The sequence below is a fragment of the Hemitrygon akajei genome, chromosome 6 (assembly GCF_048418815.1).
Source record: "Hemitrygon akajei chromosome 6, sHemAka1.3, whole genome shotgun sequence".
NCBI classification, from domain to species: domain Eukaryota; kingdom Metazoa; phylum Chordata; class Chondrichthyes; order Myliobatiformes; family Dasyatidae; genus Hemitrygon; species Hemitrygon akajei.
Genome location: NC_133129.1, coordinates 152,961,144 through 152,978,312, shown reverse-complemented (window position 1 = coordinate 152,978,312; position 17,169 = coordinate 152,961,144). Strand labels below are relative to the sequence as shown.

General features: G+C 40.5%; 1 protein-coding gene across 1 annotated transcript in view; it reads left to right on the top strand.

Annotated features, from left to right (window-relative positions):
• The first annotated feature begins 1,404 nt into the window (after positions 1-1,404).
• LOC140729623 (uncharacterized) overlaps positions 1,405-17,169 on the top strand; it is a 71,188-nt gene continuing 55,423 nt past the window's right edge. Inside the window, exons 1-2 of the mRNA XM_073049589.1 lie at positions 1,405-1,745; positions 14,960-15,072. The gene's annotated coding sequence lies outside the window, so the exon portion shown is untranslated. The remainder of the gene's footprint in view (positions 1,746-14,959; positions 15,073-17,169) is intronic.

The window sequence follows — 17,169 nt, the reverse complement described above, 5'->3', positions numbered from 1 at the left end:
ACTGTGTGCCCACTGTCCCTTCAACCCTGCCTCCTCCAGTCTCTGGGCATGCTGCAATTGACAATGCAGACTCCTGTACATTCAGAGTTCATGCCCAACCTGATATAAAGACTTGCAAAACATGTATGCATATGTAGAAAAATGATTATGTTTCATGCCAGCCTGAATAGATGGCTCCCCAGGGCCAGTGTGCAATTGATGTTTTGAACTGGGTACCTTATTTGCCCAGGATAACAGTAACTCTTTTTGGGCACAATCTTTGGAATAAACAGAACGTGGTCTGCCCACCATATCCATGATAAGCACGACTAGAATGTAAAGGCCACATGAAACGGTGAGGTTGGAAGAATGGCTATGAATAGAGAGAGGAGAGCTTTTGTGGATTGTCATATTAGGAAAGGCTACGAGGGCTATGAATTCAGAGAGAATTCATCAGTTGCAGTAGGTGCGGGTTGAAATCCCTGGGGATTTGAGTTGCTTGGTGCAGAGGCTGAGGACGTATTATTGTATAGTGTTCTGAAGCAAAGCTACATCATACATGCTTTCTATGTTTTGAAATATGGTTTATTGTTCTAGTAAGTCATCGGATGCCAAACCTTGAACAATGGCAAATTCCTAGTTTCCCTTCATAATTTCAAAGGCAAGGAATTGTTCCCTTTTAATTGCACCTATTTAATAAATATGTTATTATCACATTTCATGCTGTAACACAGAGGCACAGGGGTTAGTGCTGCTCTAACAGCACCATGACCCGGATTCCACCCCGACCTTTATACCTGCCTATGTGGAGTTTGCACGTTCTCTCTGGTGCTCCACTTTCCTTCCACATCCCAAGGACATGCTGGTAAATTAGCTAGCTACTGTAAATTGCCTTAGTGTAGGTGTGTGGCAGCACAGTCCCGGGCTTTATTGATAGGTGTTCGAGGAAGTATAGGTGACAGGGAAAATAAGTGAATTGGATTTAGAGGGATGGGGGATTGGAAGAAATTCTAGCCAGCATTGAACTGATCAACTAAATAACCCCCTCCCCGTATTAGTAGAAAGTATAAAAGTGAAGATAATTGTAAAATTCGCAATCTTCGAAGTAGCTACCAGAAATATTTTAGTTATTAACATAAATTGTGAATTATATTGTTAAAATGCACCGGTGAAAATTGAATGCTTATGAATGGATTTGTTAATTAATTTGCTCGATGCAGATTTTCCCCAGCTGATTAGAGCAGATGCAGCAGTTCAGTCTGAAGAACAGCATTCTTCACAACAGCCAGTCTGAAGCTCTTGCTTGAAGTGTTGACGGCCTGATTAAAGGCATGCCTAGAGAAATCGAGCGCTGTCAAATAGCTACACACGCGTCCATGTAAGGACGTGCTGCAAATGTTCGTGTACGTAATTATCACGCGTTACAAGTAAAATCGCCGTGAAAGGGAGAGTGAGGCTGAGGGTTTGACGGTTCTTCGCATTTAATTCCAATGCAGAAAGCCTCTTCCTACGGGATGCTTTGTTCAGTTCCGCCGACGCTTCGGCACTGGGTTGTCACAGATCCTTGGTGTGTTGGCATGTGATGACGTTGCAAGCTCGGGCTGCAGAAGTGAAAGCTTCCTTGAACGCCGCATCTAGGCTCGTAGTCCACACACGGCGGCGAGGCAGGGCTCTGGGGCTTTCTCTTCTCCTGAGTGGCGACAGGAGAGGCTGCTGAATGAAATGCAGCTCAGCCTAACCCGAAGACTTTAATTTTCGTCAGCATGGTAAGTTAGAGGGCAAAAGTTGAGACTCCTGAGTTGTGTTCTGACCTAGTGCAAGAATTAAATTAAAGGAATCACGAGAGGATTTTAAAGTGTGGAGTTACAACCTCATTGATTCGGAAGAAAGGCCTCTGTTGAAATTCTGCCTATACTTCAGGATGCCTGTGACATGGTGTAATCATTCAGACCTCATCTCATTCAGCAACTCCAATGGTTTAATGTGTATGATCTAATTTAAGAAAACGAAGCCTTTTTTTTAAAAAACAGCTTGCAATGTATCCCATCTCTGTAAGTACTGCTATAAAAGTAGAAAAGCTGGATACTGTCAGCAAGTCAGGCAGCGTATTCTGTCTTATACAAAGAGATGTTTTCGGTCTGGGATCCCTCATCAGAACCCTGGATCTGCTGGAGGACCCTGGCCCCGAAATGTTTACTACCTGTGCCCCTGCTGGTGTTTTCCCGCATTTTCTGTTGTTATTGGAGTCTGTATATATGCGCAAAGGTGATACATGTAGGAGTTTATGGTATGAAGAAGTTGTATTTGCTGTGTGTCCCAACCCAACTAATCCCGGTACAAATTAGGTGGATAATTTCGCTGAAGTAATGTAATGTACATGTAATGTAAAGTAATGTACAATTGAGCACTTTTGCTTTATATAAGCAAATTCCACCATACAAATGCAAGGTTATGCAGCCGAATGCCAGGTTCAAATCAACATATAATCTAAGTGAAAAGTAGAACCGTTTCGAGCCCCCCCCCCCCAATTTCTTAATACTGTGTTCTTATACAAGTAATTCCTTGTAATTTGTATCAAATTGGTGTGAAGTGCTGCAGAATTTCAATGATCTTGGAATTGATAGTACAGTACTTTATATGGGTGTATGTAGCCACTAAACAGATATTGAGATGAACTGTATCAGCAGTGTCAAAAGTGAGACCTTCCCAATGAAAGCACAGATGCTGAATGGCAGGAAGAAGCTACTATGCAGTGTTCAATTCTTGGAGTACATTGTACAGTTATTGATGTTACAATAAGTGAATTGACTGTTTGGATCAGTACCCCACTCCATACCCACACTAGTTATTAACCCAAGTGACTTGCCTATTTTCTTCCTTTTGGTGAACAAAATAAAATTGCTAACAATTCTTCATATAGCACTTTGAACTTGTAGTTTATTTTGATGTCTTGGGGGTCTTCAATGGAATTAGTGTTATGGATAAATATTTCAAAATATTCTTTTCCCTAGAATGCGTCTTTTTCCTTCTGTGACTTTTTTTCAGAATTGAAGGAATGTTCCAGAGAGTCTGGGACGATAATTCAGGCATGACATTTTAAACAATGGTTATTATTGATTTTTGAGTTGGGCAGGAAGTGTCATTTATCCATTTCATTGGAGCAGGGTTTCTTTGCTGATTTCCATATGCATTTACTTTTCACCATGATTCCTTCTATTAAAAATAGTTGCGACTTTGGTTTTATTTTCATTCTTTGGCTCAAGGTTGCCAAGACCAGCCAGCAGCTTAACCAGAATTTGAATCTGTGATTTTTATGAACTTTGGTAATATTCAAGCTTTTCAGTTAACAAACTGTAGTATAATATCTCTTTCACTTCATAAGCTATACTGCTAAGATGCTTTTCTGGTTCAACCTGTCATATTGGTTGCCACTTACTTTTGTGAAGCAGTGTTGCTATTTTAGGATTTCCTAGAGCCAATGTGCTGACTGGCAAATTGGTGTCACTATTTCATTCCTAAGTGGTAACATAACTTATCAACGTTAGCCTCAACATTGACACAGTCTCGGGTCCTCTACTACAATGAGAGGCCACTTTCAAGTTTGACCAGCAACACCTGATATTCCGTTTGGGTGGTCTTCAACCTGACAGCGTGTACATTGATTTCTCCAGCTTCCTGTAATTTCTCCCCTCTCCTCCTTTTCTCACTTTCCATTCCCCACTCTGGCTCCCCCTTTGCCCCTTCTCTTCTCCTCACCTCTCTCTGCTGCCCCTCCTGCCCTTTCTCCCAAGGTCCATTCTCCTCTCCTATCAGATACTTCCTCCTTCATCTACCACCTCCATGCTTTTCACTTCATTCTCCCTCCCTCCAGTCACCTCCCTTTCCCCTCCTGACGAAGGGTCTCAGCCCGAAACGTTGACAGTGCTTCTCCTTATAGATGCTGCCTGGCCTGCTGTGTTCCACCAGCATTTTGTGTGTGTTGTCGTTTAAATTTCCAGCATCTGCACATTTCCTCATGTTTTCCCTTTCCCCTCACCTGGTTCCACCAATCACCTTTCAATCTGTACTCCTTCCCTTCCCATCGGCCTTTTTCTGACCTTCCCCCTTCCTTTCCAGTCCAGATGAAGATCTTGGCCCAAAACGTAGGCTCTTTATTTCTCTCCATAGATGCTGCCTGACCTGAGTTTCAGCCAACATTTTGTGAGTGTAGGTCTGGATTTCTAGCATCTGCAGAATCTCTTGTGTTATTGATACAATCGTACCTCTTGGAGAATTTGACAGAATCATCTCATTATAGAAGCGATGGCTGTTATGTGGTAGTTTTCAAAATGACACATGCATTTAAAAAAAAATTGTATTTAGAATCATCAAAGCTTGAAATAGTGATGCTGCACTGGACAGTTTTTCCATGTTTTCGATCTCCTTCATCACTTGTTTGCTGTTGTGAATCTCTGACTTGTTGAAATTGATGTAATTATATGTATATCTAAAGATTCAACTACTTGCAGTTTAATACAATGCAAACTTGTAGTATTTATTTGTTGCATGCAAAAGAACCCTGGAGTTTACATTTGAAAATGAACAGAACAATGTGTAATTTTGTAACCCATCACACTCCGTATCTGAACATCCCTAATATCTTGGCAAACAAGTAAATGATGAACCATAGAAACTGTTCCTGTATTTCTAGATAGCAGTAAAATCATTAAAGTAATTTATTTCCTTCTAGGGAGCAAGAAATTAAGCTGTGTTTCCTTCCTCATCTTACTGTCTGTAATAAGGATAGATTATTGAAGTTTATGGAGACCCACTGCTTATAAACTTGCAGAACACCATACCTCACCTTTCTGCATTGAAGATTATGGAGACCCATTATGCCCTTCATTTCTTTCAAAATGTAAGGTATTGTGTTGTAGAAATTGAGGCAAAAAGCTCTTTTTTTGGTGCCACACATCTGAATTTGCTTGTTCCAGAGTGGAATGAGATTTCAAACGTTTTTGGGTTGACTCTTGCCATTTTGGAATTTAGCAGAACTCTTCAATTCAGAAATTTGCCTTGTACAATGCCAGTTACATATCTGATAGTCAGACGTGCGTGGGACATTTTACATGGTTTAAAAGGGGCCTATTTGAGCTGCTTCAAGCCTGATGCAAGTGACCAGATTCAGACCCCATCATGGGTCTACTGACATCACTGTGATTTCTTGGACTTCAGTTTCCTTCCCAGCTGCTAATTACAATTTCTTGATAATTCCTGATCTTCAGTATCCAGGTATCCTCCACTCTGTGCTAGATTGGGCCCATGACCATTAGTCTTCCCGCTGGGCTTTCCTCCCCACCTCCACACCTTTAATATTTGCATTTGAAGGATGGTGCAAAAATGCAAGAATAGCATCTGGTATCTTACGCCGTAGTTTACAGAACTTTATGATACAGGCTCACAATAAAAATATGTGTGCAATGACACCAGTGCCCTTTTAATGATGCAAATTAATTTCTAGCTTTAAATTCTAGGATGAGAGAAACTAGCCTCCTTTGCACTACTTACCTGTATTTCCAAGGAGGATTATTTTCCAAATGCAATTTCTACAAATATTCAGTTTTCAGTATTTAGCTTTTGCAATAATTAGTCGAACAAGAGGTTTTTTTGTTATTTCTGCTACATCCACCTAATTATTACTTCCACTTTAAAGAACCACAATAATCTTTCTGAGATATGTTGGTGGTCTTTGTTTAATAGAAGTCGTATCTCCTGTCTGTGAAATATATAATTAGTTGGCACCAAATTTGGAAATGCAATAAAGGAAGAAAACAATTCAGTCAACATTGCATGTAATTATTTAGTCTATTTGCCTCCATGTCATTTCTTTACAGAACAATTCAAATGTTACTATTCCCTGCTCTTTTTTTTCGCAGTGGATTTGCAAAAGACAATTTGTATGAGACATAGCAATACAGCAGCAGAACAAGTGCAGGAACATTATTTGCATCGTTTTAATTATATTAATGTTACTGTAGGGATATGTCCTTCAGCAGTGACGAGGGAGGAGCAAAGCATGAGGCCATACTTCATTGAATTGCTGCAGTTTGACAACTTGTCAAAGTTCTAGTGTTTTTGCAACGGAGTATTTCTCAGTTAAATAAACTTCAAGTAAAGTAAAACACACGAAAGTTGTGGGGGTTAAGTAACGATAAAATCCCACATGTACCCAATGAAATAAGCAAACATAAAATCAGCACACAGGAGCTGTCCACATCACATTCTTGCCAATGAGGTATTAAGTAAATCAAAGTCCTATGTTTAAGGTGATTGTGATTAAATACTTCTAACACTGAAACATCATGAACCCAGATCTTAAGGTTTCATCACCATAACATGGTACAAGAGTGAAGAGAACTTGAAAGGAAACCTTGCATTTAATTAAAGTGTTTCACATTTTTGTGGCATCCAGTGTGCTTTACAGCTGATGAAGTGTCAGGTAGTCATGATTGTAATGTAGTAAATGTAGCAGCTAGTTTAGCAGCCAGATAATTTTAGTTTGCATTGTAGATTTTGGGGAGTAAATATTGATTGGGGATAACTCCTACTTCTTTCTTTAAAATGGTATCATTAAACATTTTACATTTGCCTGAGTGGAGGTGGCGGATCTGATTTCAAGAGGTAGCATCTCTTCTTCAGCAGCACCTCTTCAGCACTGCCCTGGAGTGGGAATTGAACCCCAACTCTCCTGATGATAAGAGTGCTAGCAACCGAGCTGCGGCTAACATACTCAGTATTATATCTGGAATGGATAAAGTTGACAGACTTCATGAGAAAGATACAGCTTGACAAGTGGTTTTGAAGGTTCAGTTGAATTCTGCTCTGAAATTTCTTCAGATTGATCTTATTCCTCTTGATATGCTGAAGGTGTGTTCCTGCTTCCGGAAGTACATGATAATGTCAGTGCCTGCCTGTCATCACGATCTGTGAGGAATCAATATCTTCAGGATCAAGTCTTCAAAAATTCGATATACTTCAACAAAACATGAAATGTGTTGGAATTTCAACGGTTTCTGTTTTAAAAGCATTCAATGACAATGATCTTAAACCTAGACTTGTTTATGCTTATTGATACCTCATTGGCAGGGATGTAGAGTGGACGTTCCAAACAGATCTTCATAGCAATATTTCCACATTCAAACAGTGCGCTGGCTTGTAAATACTGCGCTGACTGCTTTCAGCTCATTAAGGCCAAAATTGAGGGGTTAAGTTCAGAGAATAAAATTTGACCTTGGACAAGATAGGAAAAACATAGAAGGAGACCGTTCAGTCTAGCAAGTCTATGATGGCTCAGGGAGCCATTTCATTAATCCCACCCAACCCGTTTATTTCCCTGTGATCCATTCTCTCTGATAATGCCCATCAACCCTTCTGATTATCCTTTCCATATTGTGGTAAGGCCAAATGAATAACTTATAGTTATCGTTTGTCCTCTGCTATTGTGACAACAATGATACACTTAAAGAAGTAGCATGTGAAATTTGTTTGGGATATACATCTTAAGTTGGATGTACATTAGATTCCGGTTAATTGGGACAATTGGGATCAGTATATTGTGGCCCAATTAAGTGGCTCACCCAATTAGCCGACGTTTCATGGAAATACAGTGGATTCTGGTTAATTTGGCCATCAGTTAATCATTGGACAACTCTTAAAGAACAAAAACTAATTGAGAAAATAGCTGTGATTTCCTTTATTTATGATGCTCAATAGGGGCAGGATACTGTTGCCGAATATGTTCTAACTAGCATAATTTGCGTTCACTTTGTATGGCTGTTAGACACTACACTATGCTTAAACAGTTCTTAAATAGTGTCAGTTGCATGTGTTTGTGTTCAAAAATCAGCTATTTTTCTCACTGATGGTTGGCGAATAATAAACAGTAAGACAATTCAGAACTTGTTTGCTCACTGCAGTTTCAAACTTTCAGGCTTGGAGATGCCTGAAACAGCTGGGAGTGAAAATGAAACGTTCCAAATGAAACGTTCCACTGTTCCAACAAGTTTGGAACTAAGAAGAATTTGAAGGTATTGACAATCATCTTGAATGTTTCAAAGAAAATGAAGAGTTGGAGGATGCAATTGTCTAAAGCATTGTGTGAAGACAGTCCATTATCCACAATAAGCACTGTTCTTGCGTATTGCCTGTTTCGTTACTGGCGTTTAGGGTAACAATGAAGGTCCTCCATATCTAGTGGTGTTCAGGACTTCCTTCATCATATCAGTAGCTTCCCCTCGGTTCTCACTACTGTCAGTCAGGCAAGTCCCAGGTGGAGAGTCAGAAATACCGTTGCACTCAGATGTAGAACGATTCTTCATTGCTGTTTTAGTAACCATTTTGTTCGGCCAGTCAGGGTTGTTAGCCCTGAGCTGGAGGACTGGTGGATCACTCTTAATCTGGCCTCTGCCTTTTTAGCTGTTTGGTATTGGTGACCCTACCAAAAGCCAAAGCATAAAGCCCTGACTCCAGCCAATGTAGCTCTCCAAGTCACTGAGGTGCACAGGACTCCAAACCACAACAAGGTTGTGGTCCTCTTGGAGACTGATTTTATTCATTTACAGTCAGTCAATCAAAAGAACATGTCAGTGTATACTGGATCAACTTCTCAGTCAATAACTATTAGGAACTAATACACAGTTTTATAATACTGTAGTAGTATTCTATTTTCTGTATTTCATTTAAATACATAATTTGTTGCTCAGTATTTTTTATCCCTTTTTTTAACTATTTCAATGAAACTTCGGCTAATTGGGGTTGCCACTTAATTGGGTTAAAATATTGGTCCAGATGTGTCCCAATTATCTGGAATCCACAGTAGTTTAAAAAAAGCAGCATTATGTCCCAAATAAAAGAAGGGAATTCCAGCTATTTTGTCAATTAGTTTTTGTTCTTTAAGAATTATCCCAATTAAGTGGCTGCCTCGATTTAAGTAATGCCACATTTAACTGGAATCCACTGCGTTTATGGAACAGTGTGCTTAGCCCTTTACTCTGCTTGCTTTATTCCTGTGACTGTGGCTAAGTACAGGTCCGATGTCATACCACTGTTGGTCGAATCGAAGGTGGGGGCGAATCAGCATACAGGAGGGAGATTGAAAATCTGGTTGAACAATACCAAAATAAAATTCCCTCACTCAACATCAGCAAATCCAAACATTATTGGCCACAGAAGGAAGAGACCAGGGGTTCATGTGCCAGAACTTATCGGGGAATCAAGGGTGGAGAGAGTAATTTTAAATTCCTTGGCATTTTCATATAAGGGGTCTGTCCTGGGCCCAGAACATAAGTGCCATCACAAAGAAGGCATGACAGTGCCTCAACTTTCTTAGCAATTTGTGTAGATTCGGCATGTCATGTAAAACTTGGACAAACTTCTAGAGGTACACAGTGGGGAGTATCCTGATTGGTTGCATCACAGCTGGCATGGAAACACCAATGCTCAGATACAGAAATATCTAAAGAAAGTGATAGTTACAGCCCAGTCCATCACAGGCAAATCCTCCACACTATTGTGCACACGTGCACAGAGCACTGCCACAAGAAAGCAACATCCATCAGTAAGGATCCCCACCATCCAGACTATGCTGTCTTCTCACTCCTGCCATCTGGAGGTACAGGAGCCTTGCGTCCTACACTAGCAGGTTCAGGAACAACTATCCGGCTCCTGAACCAGTGTGGCCAACTTCAGTCACCACAGCTCTGAACTGATCCTACATCCTACAGACTCACTTTCCAGGACACAGTTTATGTCCTCAAAGGTTCAAAGGTGCAATTTAACATCAGAGAAATGTATACAATATATATCCTGAAATGCTTTTTCTTCGCAAACATCCACAAAATAAGGGAAGTGCCCCAAAGAATGAACGACAGATAAACACAAGAACCCCAAAGTCCCCCCAAGCTCCCCACCTTCCTGCGCGTAAGCGGCAGCGGGCAACAATCCCCCTCCCCCCACCAGCAAAAAAAAAGCATCGGCACCATTTCAAAGCACTCAAGCGTGAGCAAAGCGATAGCAAAGACACAGACTTGCAGTTACTCCAAAGACTTCTCTTTTTCACCTGGCATTCGACGTAGCGCAGATTCTCTCTCTCCCTAATATTTATTTTTTTATTTAACAATTTGTCGTCTTTTGCATATTAGTTTGTCAGTGTTTATGTTTAGTTTTTCATAGTACTATTGTATTTCTTTATTTTTCTGTAAATCCCTGCAAGACAATGAATCTCAAGTTAGTACATGGTAACACATATATACCTTGATAATACATTCTTGACATTGATAAATATAGGAGTTAAATTGATTTCACTAGTGGTGAAATTATTAAATTCCATTTTGAGGCACAAATCAAATTTTCAATTTTGGGAATTGAAGGTTAATGAAGGGCAGTCAGCATGGACGCTTATAAAGGAAATCAATGAGGAAGGTGTCTTAGATACAAAATACCACAAGGCTTTGTGCTCAGTTCCTCTTGCTCTGTTTTAAAGATTTAGACTTAAACATTGGAGGTGTGATAAAGATTCTTGCAAATGAAACAAGAATGGTTGACAGGAAGTTGGATTGTTTTAGACTACGGGAAGATACAAATGTCTAGTTGGAAAGGAAAGTGAAGAGCTGCAACAAGGTAAGGAACATGCGGGGGGAGAAAAGGGGCAATTTGGAGAAAGGTGGAGAAGCCGAGTGACCTTGTGGCATAGTCACAGCTGAAATATTTTTCTGTATTAGCCAAGGCATAGATTACAAGAGCAGGGAGACAGTGCTAAAACTACCCACTGGTTAGGCCACAGCTTGAGGATTGTATATACTAGTGACTGCATTCCACAGAAAATGTGATTATACTGGAAAGGGTGCGGAGGAAAATTTAGAGTATGCTGTTAGCACCAGAGACATTTCTGGTTGTGAGGAATGATTGGGTACTCTGGGCTTATTTTCACGGCACCTGCAAAGTCTGAGGGGTTTTTAATCGAGGGGCCTAAATGGAGGAAACGGTATGGACCTTCTCCCATCTGCTGGCTTTTAAAACCAGGAGCTATAGGTTTAAAGAAGGGGAATGAGGAATTATTTTCATCTGGACGGCAGTGGGGATTGGGAACACATTGCTTTAACGTCTGGTAAGAGGCAGAAGCCCTTAATACATTTTAAAATGTCGTGAATGTGTACTGCATGAGCTGTTAGCTACAGGCCTGTGGATTGAATGCCACAAGATGGGTTGAAATTAAGCAACTATTTTATAGCTGGCACAGTTATAATAGGCCATGTGTTAACCATCTGTGTTGGAAAATTCTGAATCTCTCTGAAGCTTTTCCTTCTAGGTTGAATATTGAATGACTTAGTGAAAATAATGTCTTCTTGGTAATTGGTTTATTATAGTCTCCTATATTGAGATACAGTGAAAAACTTTGTTTTAATGCTATCTGAACAGATCATGCTAAGCATTATGTAAATCAAAATAATAGAAGGAAGAGCAATAACAATATAATGTTACAGTTATAGAGAACATGCAATGCACGTAGACAACATTCAAGACCCATGGAGGGGTAGATTAAGAGTTTCTCTTTATTGTACAAGAGGCCAATTCAAGAGTCTTGTATAGTACCAGCAGAATAGAAGCTTGTGGAATTAACACAAATGTAAAACAGTAATTGAAAATACTACATAAGTGTAGAATTAGGCCATTCGGTCCATTGAGTCTACAAATCAAGCAGTATCTATGGGGAAAAAGAGGGGAACTAAATTTCATGTGGCTCATTTTTCAACAGCATTGGCCATTTTTGTTACATCTTTATATCTGAAATTGTTAAACCTATTTTTGAGTCCTGAGGGATGCAATGTACCTGGTGGATGAAAAATGATAGACAGCTCCTCAAGCTAACAGTGAGTTCCATGACATGGCTCTAAGACATAGCAACAGAATTTAAACTATTTGGCCCATAGAGTCTGCTAATGGCTGATTTAATTTTCCTCTCAAACCCTTTCTCCCCATAATCTCTGATGCCCTCACTTAACATGAACATATCAACCTCTACTTTAAATATGCTCAGTAATTTGGTGCCCATGACTGTCTTTGGCAATGAGTTTCACAGATTTGTCACCCTCTGACTAAAATTCCTCCTCATCTCTGTTCTAACAGATTATCCTTCTATTCTGAAACTGCCCTGTGATTCTAGACTCTCCCACTATTGGAAACATCCTCCCCACATCAACTTCATCTGGGCCTTTCTATATATCATTCTTCTAAGCTCCAGTGAGTATAGGCCCAGAACCAGCAAACGCTCCTCGTACATTTCCTCGTTCATTTCTGCAATCATTCTGGTGAGCCTGCTATGGACCCACTCCAATGCCAGCACATCTTTTTGTGGATATGGAGCCCAAAACTGTTCTCCAAATGGGGTTTGTCCACTGCCAAGGCTTTATAAGGCATTATGTTCTTGCTTTTATAATTCTAGTCCTCGGGAAATGAATGCCAACATTGTGTTTCTTACTACTGACTCAACCTGCAAGTTAACCCTCCTCCCAAGTCCCTTTCTATCCTTGATTGCTGAATTGGTTCTTCATTTAGAAAATAATCTAAATCTTTATTCCTTCTACCAAGATACATGGCCATATACATCCCTACAACGTATTCCATCTACCACTTCTTTGCACATTCTCCTAATCTGTCCAAGTCCTTCTGCAGTTGTCCTTCTTCGTCAACATTATCTGACTCTGCACCTATCTTTGGATCATCTGTAAACTTGGCCACAAAGCCATCAAATCCGTCATCCAGATCATTAACATATAATGTGAGAATTAGTGCCCCAACACTGACTCCTGTGGAATGCCACTAGTCACCGACAGCCAACTGGAAAAGGCCTACTTTATTCCCACTCTTTGCCTTATACGAGTCAGCTAATCTTATGTCCATGCTGGTATCTTTCCTGTCGTACCGTGGGCTCTTGTTCAGCAGCCTCATATGCGGCACCTTGTCAAAGGCTTTCTGGAAATCCAAGGGAACAACATCCACTCTCTCTGCTTTGTCTATTCTTCCAGTAGAACAGTGTAAGAAGCCAAGAGGAGAGTGAGGACAATTGAAGTAGTTGGCAGTTGAATCTCAGGATTGCCCAACAGGCTGAATGGAGGTTTTCCACAAAGTGTTCACTCCTCCTGTTTCTGATATTGCATTATTGTACTGAATGTTTAAAAACTGAAATGAAATTTAAAGAGAATTGCTGCTCCTCCCTTTAACACTTCTGAATGGGAAAGAAAGGGGTTCAAGGTGTTGTGGCTGCGTGTGAAGGTGCCATGAGATGGAAGGAGGTGGTTGGTAGAAATGGATGGATGAACTAGGGATTCCTGATGGGAATAGTTTGTTCAGAATGCCAGGAGGATACAACATTACTGATATTAAGATTGCATTGACAGTGACAAAACATATGGATCACAATCCCTTGCAATAATGGTAACATTCCAGTAGCTTTTGTAGCAGTTTGCTCTTTCTTTGTGCCAGTCTTTTGTGCTTTGTTCCAGAATCCCAGTTTCATTTAGAACATAGAACAGTACAACACGGGAACTGGCTCTTCAGCCCGCAATGTTGTGCCATATCAATTAAATTAGTAATCAAATAGCTAATCTCTTCTGCCAGCATAGTGTCCGTATCCTAGCACCTTCCTCACATTCATGTGCCTATCGAAACACCTCTTAATAGTTGCTAATGTTTCTGCTGCTACCACCACCCCAGGCAAAGCAATCCAAGGATCCACCGCTTTCTGTGTGGGGCAGGGATGGGGACTTGCCACTTGCATCTCCTTTCAAATTACTCCCTCTCACCTTTAATGCATGGCATTAGACATTTCAACCTTGCGGGGAAAAATACTTCTATCTACAATTGAAGCCCTCCTTCTGTTGTGGTCAACCATGAACGTTGCGTCCTAGCTATCTGTGTGATATGCAATCCAGGGCATTGTCTGCTCTGGTATTAGGTATTTCTATTCTGGAAAAAAGCTACTGTCTGTCTACTGTATCTATGCCTCTCTTAATCTTAAATATCTCTGTCAGATCTTCCTTTTGCTTCTGCTGCTCCAGAAAAGACAACCCAAGTTTGTCCAATGTAGCACATGCCCTCTAATCCAGGAACATTCCTCTCTTCATTCTTCATTCCTCTCTTGCATTTTCTCCATGTCATTCTCTAGCTGATAACTACTTTCCCAATCGTTAATCTATATTCCTTCACAGGCTCTTAATGTTGTCTTAATAGCTTGCTAACCCATTGTATTTTACATCATTTATGTCACAGCATGGATCCACATGGCTGTCAACACTGACCCATTTATTCCAACTTTTTTCTATTATTCACTGACCTATTTATGCATATATATTATATCCCCCCCCCCCCCACCACCACCACCAAACCATTTTCTCATTTTCTTGTACAGTAAACTCTTATGTAGCACCTAAACAAATCCCTTGGGGAAGTTCAAATCCACTACTTCCACTGTTTCAATGTGTTGCATCCTCAAAAAAAAAACCTACCAAATTTGTCAGAAGTGGGTTTTCCATAAAACTATGTTTAGTTTTCTCACAATTTCATTTGAAAGTCTAGCTGCTGGTACTTCTACGAGGTACTCCAATAATGGAAGTTATATTGACTTCACTTATGCCCTTGCATTTCATGTAAGTTAAAATGTGTTTGATTTCCAAATTTCAACAGTTTTGATGAAGAGAGACTGAGAATTGGTTGTATTTTATGACCTTGCAGGAAGCTTAGAGGTGCTGTTTGGTGGGAGGGGAAGGAATGCATTGAAAGGTTCAGGTATACATAATTATAATAACCCTGGTTAGTAAGCTTTCCCTGTGGCAGAGGATCTCAGGTCAGAGGAAGTATGATGAAAGGTTTACAACCTGATCTAAAATCTGTTTGTTTCTTCACAGATGTGTATTTCCAACATTTTCTTTCTTTCTTTTAATTTCAGGTATCCATCAGTTGAACCTTCTTCCATTTTAGTAACATTGATGATTGTTGCTATTTGGAGAAAAGAAGACTGGAGAAAATTTGAAAGAGATGTACATGTACCAAACTGACAGGGTAAGTGGGAAGAAGTGGTTCCATTTGGTAGATAATTCAATGGCCAAGGAACATTAAATTTTGGGCAAGTGGCCCATGGGGGATGTGAGTAAAAGCCTTTTCACTTAAAGGATAGATAGCATCTGGAATTCGTTGTCTTTAAGGGTGTTGGACACGAAAGGGAGTTAGGTGGGCAAGACAGTATAATTTGTAGGACTAATTATGGGTGAGGTGTAAGTAGGGGAATAGGGCTGATTGACCAGGAGCCAGCATTGGATTAATGGGTTGAATGGAAAGCTTCTATTTTGAGAGATTGAATTGGTTTACCTTGCAGGAAGCTTGGGAGTGGTGGGAGGGGAAGGGATGCATTGAGAGGTATGCATAATAATGACAAGCATGGATAGTAATCTTTCCCTGTGGCAGAGGTATGGAAGATCAGAAGATCTATGTCTAATCTGAGGAATAGGAGGTTTACAAGGATTCTAAGGAACTTCTTCACCCAATACCTGAGGGTGTGATGAAGGCAGAGACACAAATTTAAGAAGCGTTAGAGCAACACTGAATTGCCAAGATTAAGGAACAAGTGCTGCCGAATGGATTAATATCAGAATCAGGTTTATTATCACTGGCATGTGGCATGAAATTTGTTAACTTAGCAACAGCAGTTCAATGCAATACATAATATAGAAGAGAAAAAAGTAAGTAAATCATTCACAGTATATGTATATTGAATAGATGAAAAGCAATGTAAAAAACAAAAAAACTGCAATTTTTTTAAAGAGTGAGGTAGTGTCCAAAGCTTCAATGTCCATTTAGGAATTGGATGGCAGAGGGGAAGAAGCTGTTCCTGAATTGCTGAGTGTGTGCCTTCCAGCTTCTGTACCTCCTTCCTGGTGGTAACAGTGAGAAAAGGCCATGTCGTGCGTGCTCAAGTCCTTAATAATGGATGCTACCTTTCTGAGACACCGCTCCCTGAAGATGTCCTAGGTACTTTGTAGGCTAGTGCCCAAGATGGAGCTGACTAGACTTAACAACCTTCTGCAACTTCTTTGGGCAGCCTGTCAGAATGCCCTCTGACAGTGATGCAGCCTGTCAGAATGCCCTCTATGGTACAAATATAGAAGCTTTTGAGTATTTGTTGACATGTCAAATCTCTTCAAACTCCTTACGAAATATAGTCGCTGTCTTGCCTTCTTTATAACTACATCAATATGTTGGGTCCAGGTTAGATCCTTAGAGATCTTGACACCCAGGAACTTGAAGCTGCTCATTCTCTGCACTTCTGAACCCTCAATGTGGATTGGTATGTGTTCTTTCGTCTTACCCTTCCTGAAGTCCACAATCAGCTCTTTTGTCTTACTGACGTTGAGTGCCAGGTTGGTGCTGCAGCACCATTCCACTAGTTGGCATATCTCGCTCCTGTACACCCTCTCATCACCACCTGAGATTCTACCAACAATGGTTGTATCATCAGCAAATTTGTAGATGGTATTTGAGCTATGCCTAGCCACACAGTCACGTGTATATAGAGAGTAGAGCAGTGGGCTAAGCACACACCCCTGAGGTGTGCCAATGTTGATTGTCAGCGGGGAGGATATGTTATCACCAATCCACACAGACTGTGGTCTTCCGATTAGGAAGTCGAGAATCCAATTGCAGAGGGAGGTACAGGGGCCCAGGTTCTGCAACTTCTCAATCAGGATTGCGGGAATGATGGTATTAAATGCTGAGTGAAAGCCAATGAACAGCATCCTGACGTAGGTGTTTGTGTTGTCCAGGTGGTCTAAAGCCATGTGGAGAGCCATTGAGATTGCATCTGCCATTCACCTATTGTGGCAATAGGCAAATTGCAATGGGTCCAGGTCCTTGCTGAGATAGGAGTTCAGTCTAGTCATGACTAACCTCTCAAAACATTTCATCACTGTAGATGTGAATGCTACCGGACGATAGTCATTAAGGCAGCTCACATTATTCTTCTTAAACACTGGTATAATTTTCAACCTTTCACTGCTATGGGCAGAAGTTTCCACTTGCTTCAAAAAGGCAACAATTATAACATTGGCCTCTGAGACAGAGATTACAGGGTCATCAGGTGCAGCAGGGATCTTCACGGCTGTA